The 8,150-nt window shown below is 35.9% G+C and overlaps 1 protein-coding gene across 2 annotated transcripts in view; it reads right to left on the bottom strand.

The window, feature by feature from the left end:
* Positions 1-3,130: 3,130 nt before the first annotated feature.
* Positions 3,131-8,150, bottom strand: part of LOC149157709 (uncharacterized) — a 51,604-nt gene continuing 46,584 nt past the window's right edge. For both annotated transcript variants that reach the window (XM_089435972.1, XM_089435971.1), the window contains one exon: positions 3,131-3,544. The gene's annotated coding sequence lies outside the window, so the exon portion shown is untranslated. The remainder of the gene's footprint in view (positions 3,545-8,150) is intronic.

Raw genomic sequence — 8,150 nt, 5'->3', positions numbered from 1 at the left:
CCTTCAAGTTCTGCTCTTACTTTCCAAGTTTCTCTTCCTCGCAATCTTCTTCAAGTCTCTCCAACTCTCTGTCTCTCAATTTTGAATCCTTCTTTCACAATGCACAAGTAGTGAGGGGAGAAGATACGAGGTGCATATATATAGGAGGAACATTGAGTTCATGCCATAAAGGAGGAGCATGTCCTATAGTAACTCGTATGCCAAATAGGGGAGAGTAACTTAAGCCATTATGGAGAGAGACTGTGCATGCCTATAAAGAAGGAAGGAAATGTAACTCATGCCATTAAGGAAGAGGGTAACGAATTCCATTTAAGGAGAGGTATGGATGCCTTTGTAACTTATGCATTTAAGAGAGAGAGAGTAACATACGCTTTAAAGAGTGCGTAAGAGGAATCTTTTATGACATGTCTTCAATGAGTGTGTAAGAGGATTATGCCAAGTCTTTATTGAGAGAGTAAGAGAGAGTGTAACGTAGAGTCATGTGAAACATTAAGGAAAGATGGGTGCGAAGTATGAAGTTAAGGTGACTTGAATTTATTTTTGATAATAATATCATAGTATCATAAGGATAATGACGATATTGATAATTAAGTCAAAATTGAACTGTCAAGATTCATTAATGATAAGTTGAGTGATTTTCCATCAACTATACCTGATTACCAATTGATACAAGGTGATTTACTATTTTTGGAAAGTCATACTTAAGATGCTAGACATGACTTTCTATTTTTAGAAAGTCACTCCAGGATTGTCAAAAATAAAATTTTATTCAAGGAAATTCATCCCTGAGCTGCCAATTTTGAACAGGAACGAGGAGAGCACAGAAGCAGTGCCATTGGTGGTGATACTGATGATTCTGATAATGGATACAAGAGAACAGGCTATAAGATTCTTGGACATTATTTTGTACTTCCCATTGGCATTCCCATCTATCATCTTTGTAACACATTTTAATGACATCAAATGAGAAAATTGTAGTTCATGGTTTCCTTATGTATGATCTATGCTGTATTCCTGTGTGATTTAACTTTTGTACATTGTAGTTCTATCTTTTGTTCAAAAAATGTACATTTTTATGTCTCTATTTTATTTCCATAACTTTAATATCACAAAATTATATGATTTTATAAATATATATACTCTCACACACATATGTGGCCCCTGTGTACCATGCCAAGGGATTTACAGGTCCATGTCAGACATCCATGTCCAAGTGTCATGTGACTTAGGTGGTCACTTATATGTATAAACTGTTCAATGATTTTAGGATAGTTATCAAAAAACCATGGTTTGGAGCTCATGACTTTAATGTACCTGATGAATATTTGATTTAATTTTGAGGGAACCTAAATAATAGAGGAGAACATCATAAAATCTTGAGTTGATCATAGTTCATTATGGTTCTTGTGTGTATAAACTCTATCAAAAGAGAAGGCCCTTACATAAGTTCATTTGGCATAGATAGGTGACTAAAAATATGAAAGTATCAACACAAGTTCATTTGGCATAGATAGGTCACTAAAAGCATGAAAGTGTCGGGGGAAGAAACAAACTGCCAATAATTTTAATTCTAACGAACTACTCATTTGCAAGAACAATATAACGTGTGTTGTACATTGTCTCAACCCACATATGTAGCAATAATGAACAAAAAATCAAGCAACCATGAAAAGGAATATAATTTCCTCCCTGTTATTCTATGCTTTCATATAAAATCTTAAAACTATTTAAAAAATGTCACAACACCAAAAATTGTTGGACAAAAAAGAGATGCCAAATTTTCAATTTTAACACAGTAAAACAATATCCCAATGAAGGAAGTCCAATTGGAATTATAATAGTCAAAATTACATTTCAGCACACCGCACATTGAATGAGTTTATACCAAGGTATTACTTCCCAGCTCATCATAAAGTAGAATATCACCTTATGCATGATTTCCTTGAACCAACAGCAAATGTAGTCACCCACAAAAGAAAAGATGAAAAATTGCTGAGATCAATACCTAAAAGCTGTGAAGGGTCAAGACTCGTGTCATGGAAACCATGTGCAGAACACTAAAAAAATCCTAGACAGTCCCACCCAAATCTTCAGAGAAGTGCCAGAATGTGTGCAAAACCAAAGCCTTGTGGTCCAAAAGTAGCAAGACATCTTCAAATACAACAGAACTGAAAAGCAAGACTATACATGTTTGACTAATTCACATACAAGGCTATATGTACGTCATAATATGATATAGCATGCAGTGCCTCCAATCTGGATAGAGACACCATATGGACAGAAGATTGGGACTACTACTCTTGCTTAACAAGGTTGAAAATGAATTTGGGAACTGCATATAGATTCTGTGCAAGGCATTAACAAAACATCCATGGTTTTGAGCAAGTCAAATATGCTTTTGCAGCTAACATGGACTAGTGGACCTCAAATTTATCAACCCACCACTTGAATTAATTACATTTTAAGGGACATATGAAAGAGGTACCTATAAACTTGCTTACCTCCCATATATTTTCTTTCCAAAGATCTGTTTATATAGACTGAAACCTGCAAGGCAAAGAAACAACTTAAAACACTTGCGCATAATAAAGCTCCACAAAATTGTGCAAGACAAGGCAAAGGGTACAGAAATTGACTGAATCAAACTAATTCAAACATATTCAAAGCAACTGAAAAATACAGGAAACTCTAACCCCTTGGAAAAATCAGAAAAGTAAGCAAGTACCCACTATAGACTTCACACTGAACAAAGCCATGAACAAAATTTTGAACATGACCATTTAAATCTGCTTTTCATCTCCCTTATCAAGTACAAAGTTACAAACAAAGTATTCAAGATGGCTAAAATTGGATTTCTATGGTTATTTCTCATCAGATTATTTTAATTTCCAACAATATTCCTAGCTTAAAGACAATCACGACAAGAATTGATATCTTCTCTAAATTATACTGTTTACAGTTTTCCTAACTGGATCTGATGTTTTTAGTCAACAGCATCAGATTTAGTCACATTGTAGGGTGCAGCCAGAAATGCTTAGAACTCTGAAGGTATATTTAATAAAGATAACAGGAACACAGATGCCTTGTATGTAAACATGACTCAGCTTATTGCCTTCTATCTTTAAGATACTGTATTCTTTGCAATGATGCAGAAGCTCCCAACTACAGCTACACCTCCAGATTGAGCACAATAAAATTCCAATGTTCTTTAGAATTCATTCTGAATTTGATGTCAACCTTTAACAGAAAACTCTGAGCAGCCTTTCACAAGTGAAATTCATCTAGATATATCATCAATTTGAAGTAGATTCTAGCGGTGGCATTTACGTTTTTCTTTGGTTCCTTTGGCAACATTCTGCTCAAAAGTTGAAGAAGTATCAAAATAACTATCCCTTATAAGCTGGCCACAAATTTTACAGCCCATGTAAAGAATTTCTCTTCCTGCTTGTGTCATTAATATTTTCACAAGCTCCCATTCTCTTCAGCTCTTCAGCACAATTTATCTGAAGTAGGTGTTGATAAAATTTAAATAGAGCATGCTTACCTGCATTGATAAAAAAAACAGGAAATTTAATTATTCCTGATGACAGTAGGAAAATCTATCAGAGATATACCTCCCTCATAGTAGTCCTATTGAAATCCCAATACTAATTGTATTGTCACACAACACATCAACATTGATTCTTTAGTTTTCATCATTAGCACATGGAAGTCAGAATCATTAATTAGGATGCATTAATTAGGTGTGGGAGTTACACCCCATTACCAATAACTTTTACAAGCAATCTAGAACTTTCATAAACAAATATTTTAGTTAAAAAATTTGTAGTCAAGATGAATAATATAAGCCATTGCTAGTCATACAAGAGCTTCCTGTCATTTTTATAAGTGGCAAATGTAGGACTTTCCTATTCTTCTCATGCATTACAATGCCTTTGGTAATTTAATTAATGTTTCCATTACCAATAGTTTGACTCCGATCCTTTTTCATGCTCATGAACCCACTGTGCTGACATTCATGCTTACAGAGCATACCATCCCATGCAATTTTCAAACTCCTGGTCTTAACTTCCTCTCATTTTAAGACATGAACAGATTCAATGCTAAGCCCTATATAAGCCCCATGTTAAACCAAAAACCCTTATTAAGCCCTTGATATTGAGTGATTACATTTCTATTGTTATACTGTTATGTAGGCTAGAACCCGTAGTGGTCCCATGTTATTATAATTGTATCATTTGTCCCCTATATATATGCTAAGGAGGCCTAGTCATAGGATCATCAAATATTGTCTTGTTCATTTGTATTTACTGTATAAAGGGGTTTCCCCTTTGAAGTGGACTGTAATCATTGGTTTCTTATCATTTTTAAAGCGCAAGGATCATAACCTAAGTTACCAGGATACAAATATAGATACAGATCCGGATCCGGATACGAATCCATTGGATTTTTGAAAACTCAGGTCTGGATACTGCAAGTACAAATTTATATAATAATATTTTTTAACTTCTAGAAAACATATTCAATGTTCAAAATCAAAACCATTCATGAATCACAACATTAGAACTAAAATCATTAGATAATTTATGAATTTGAACACTAAAATGATGCATCTTGCTTCAGACAAAAATGATAGTAGTAAATACAAAAATGAGTGTTTCATCAATAATCACTTTATTAATATGATAATATAAAGTAGGTTTGTCTACAACTCCTGAAATGGGTCTACATCATAATCATTTGCATATTGCAACTCTACGTCACAAATAGACAACGGTGCATCAGGAATGTCAAAAGTTGTCATAGAAGTAGGACTTGGTTGTGTAGCATCCTCAGGTAAATTAAGGTGAGTCATGGCATTCAATGTCATGTTTAAGTTAGATATCTCAAGTTCCACATCCCGCATCCTACTTGGACCTTTCTTATACTTTGGACTAGAATGTGATAGAACGCAAAGGTTGGAATAAATATATACAAGATCCTCAGCCTTCGTTGCTCCCAGTCTGTTTCGCTTCACCGAATGGATGAAGTCATATGTACTCTAGTTCCTCTCAGTTGATGGGGAACTAGCAACTTGTGATAAAAACCTTGTGGCCAAAGTTGAGAGATAAGTGTTGTCCCCACCATGGAAACCCCACCAAGTAATAGGATTGATATGCCCTCGAGCATCCATGGCTAGTGGATCTGAAAGTTCCCACTGCATTGTACAAATGCTCCGAACTTCTCACGTACTTCCTTTGCAATTCCCACTTCCCTATGGATTTTCCTCAAATTTGTCTTATATCCCTATACCACTTCAGAATCTTTGTTTGGAATTGTTCTACTAGGTAAAGACAATATTTTGGGATGCAGTGCATATGCCAAAGGGTGTAATGTCGTGGTCATTTTGTGGGTTGTTGACCACACTTTGTCAGCAATCCAAGGAAGCAGAGTATAAAGAAGTGAAGAAAAATTTCCAGAGATCAAAGTCATCGGCCAGCATGATTATGTCAATGTAAACACAATTTCTACAAGTTTTATTGTAAATGATGCTAGTATGACCATTTAATTATGTAACAAACACCTAGGTAAGCCTCTGATTTTGGTAAAAGACTTGATCCTAGGAAGTTTTTTAACCTCCCCGAATTGTGTGTTTGTAAACACGCATAATCGGCAAAGTTTTTCTTCCAGCTTGAACCCCAAAGCTAGGGTGGAATTCGTTGACAATATCTTAGGTGAGTCCTAGTGTTATATCGAGTCTATTGTAAAACTGTGTTTGTAAATAATTATGGTGCATGGTCCCTCGCAACCAGACGTCATGGCTAAGTTATTTTATTACAAGCACACTTGGTTTCATACTAAATCATATCGTGTCACTGAATTAGATAAATTATTGAGGGTCTATGTGGAAAGGTGTTTTCCCCTTTCAAGGTTTGATATTGTAATTATTTGATGTAAAAATATTTTAGGGCATGGTCCCTCACAGTCAGACACCATGGCTAAAATATTTGAGGGTGGAAAAATTATTAATCCCCTCTAGAGTCAATTAATTAATTTTTCTAGCTAAATTAAATTAAAATCCTAAGCCAGAAAATTAATTAATTTTGAGTCAAAAAATAATTATAGAGAAATTAATTTCTCTCCAAGTGGAAAATAATCAAAAATTCGTGGGTCAAAAAAAAGTCAATTTTTGGAAGTCCCCCACCAAGGGAAAAATGGATATTTTAAGAAAATTTGAGCCCTTGGACCTTGGTGTTTAAGTCAAAGTCAATTTTTTGAGGAAATTAATCCAAAATATTAATTTTTGGATTAATTAAAAGTGGTTTTTAAGAAAAATTCGAATTTTTCCTCAAAATAAAAATTCGACGACGGAGACTAAAAGATGATTAAGTTATTTTCACGGTGGAGATTATTTTGACAACGATTAAGTCAACTAGTCGTTATTTTCCACTTGGAGGGGTTTCTCTACATAAAGAAGCTATTGAGCTTCTATTCGATATCCTTGGATGATGTTTGGATGAGAAACATTTCATAACATTGGTATTGAGTTGTTGCTCTGTTGGAAACATTTTTTATCATAATAGAAAGACTTTGGGGTTCAGTTCATGGTGTTCTTCTACTGTTGATTTGTGGTATGTGTTAGCTATGTGTTATCCTATATTGTGCTGAATAATTTTTTTATAAATTGTTATTTCATTTGTTGTTGATAAGAACATTCTATTCATACATGCTATCTTAGGTGATCTGATTCACTATATGATCTAACAATTTTATCTTAAGAAAATTACTGATATTTATAGGTACACTAACTTAAGCCCTTGGATCCCACAATTATAAATTATGATAACCAAAGCAGCATTAGAATGCCTGAGGACCCCGTATTCCATGCTAGGACTAAGCATATTAACAATAAGTACCACTATATTAGAAGTTAGGTACAGGATGGGGTCGTGAAGCTACAGTAGATTCCGACAGATGATCAAGTAGTTGATGTGTTGACGAAATCTCTCCCCAAAAAGAAGTATGAATATTTTGGAAGCATGTTTGGATTGATGGATACCTCTGATTTGGTTGAGAGGGAGAGATGAGTATCATAGGCCGTGTGCCCATATGATGGTACTTGGGAGGACATCCTGGCCTAGATAGTATTGAGATATCAGTTATAGTTTGGCCTAGATGATGTCTACGTCCCTGTGTGGGAGGGTATCTTGGTCTTGATGATATGGAGACCCCTTTTAGGGTTGATATCTTGACCTAGATGATCCATGTTACCGCTCAATCTAGCAGGGGATCCCTGGAGGGCAAATGCTAGGTCAAGGGCAACAAATGGAGGCTTAGCCCACTGTCACCTCAGTTAAGGCTCCCTTCTATTTACGGACTTTCACCAATGGGAAGAGACCCGGTATATTATGGAGTCACCAATGAAGGATAAGTCAATGAGATGGTGGGGGTGACACTAATAATCCCTTTCGTGGAAGAGTTCGAAAGATAAGGCTTGCTTGCTTTCTAAGCAAGGTACAATGTATTCTAGGGAAAGGAAAGGAAGATTTAAGGGTTAGGTTTATGAGATATGACTTATGAAGGAACTTCCCAATCCCTAAAATCCTTATTGTGATTGGTATCCTAGATGGTTCTTGAAGAATTGTTTTTTCAAAGGAGCGGGACCACACGGAACCAAGTGGACCCAATCTAGGATAAGAGGAATGAGTATGGCAACCAATGATGTGCTTATCCGAGACAAGGTGGGGAAAGGATTTTCACTTGAAAGTGTTGATTTGATCCTATGAGGTGCTAGCCTTGGGGATGCTAAGGCAAAGTTTGATCCCGGAGCTAGGGCTTGGCTTTTCTCCCAACTCCACCGTCGAAATGGCTTCAAAATTGGAGGAGACCTTGAGGAAACACCAGCGCAGGAGACCCTAGGAGATCGAACTTTTTGGAGGGCTAGCTTGTCGGGAAATTGATGCCCTAGGTACCCCAACTTGGCTAGACTTGAAAGAAGGTGAAAGAATGTGATTTTTGGTGACCACCTCTTGGTAGATCAGTGCCTTAATCTTTGGGAGAATGGAGTCTATGATGAATATGAGGAGGATTTCTTGATTCCCAGTCAAGGAGGCCTCAAGACCACTTTGCTAACCTTCTAGGTCAATGAGAAGCAATCTTGCAGCTTTTAT

The sequence above is a fragment of the Pinus tabuliformis genome, chromosome 5_2 (assembly GCF_031772625.1).
Source record: "Pinus tabuliformis cultivar Carrire ecotype Pingquan chromosome 5_2, CPIR1, whole genome shotgun sequence".
NCBI classification, from domain to species: Eukaryota; Viridiplantae; Streptophyta; class Pinopsida; order Pinales; family Pinaceae; genus Pinus; species Pinus tabuliformis.
The sequence above is the reverse complement of the archived record's forward strand: the minus strand, read 5'-3'. Positions and strand labels throughout refer to the sequence as shown.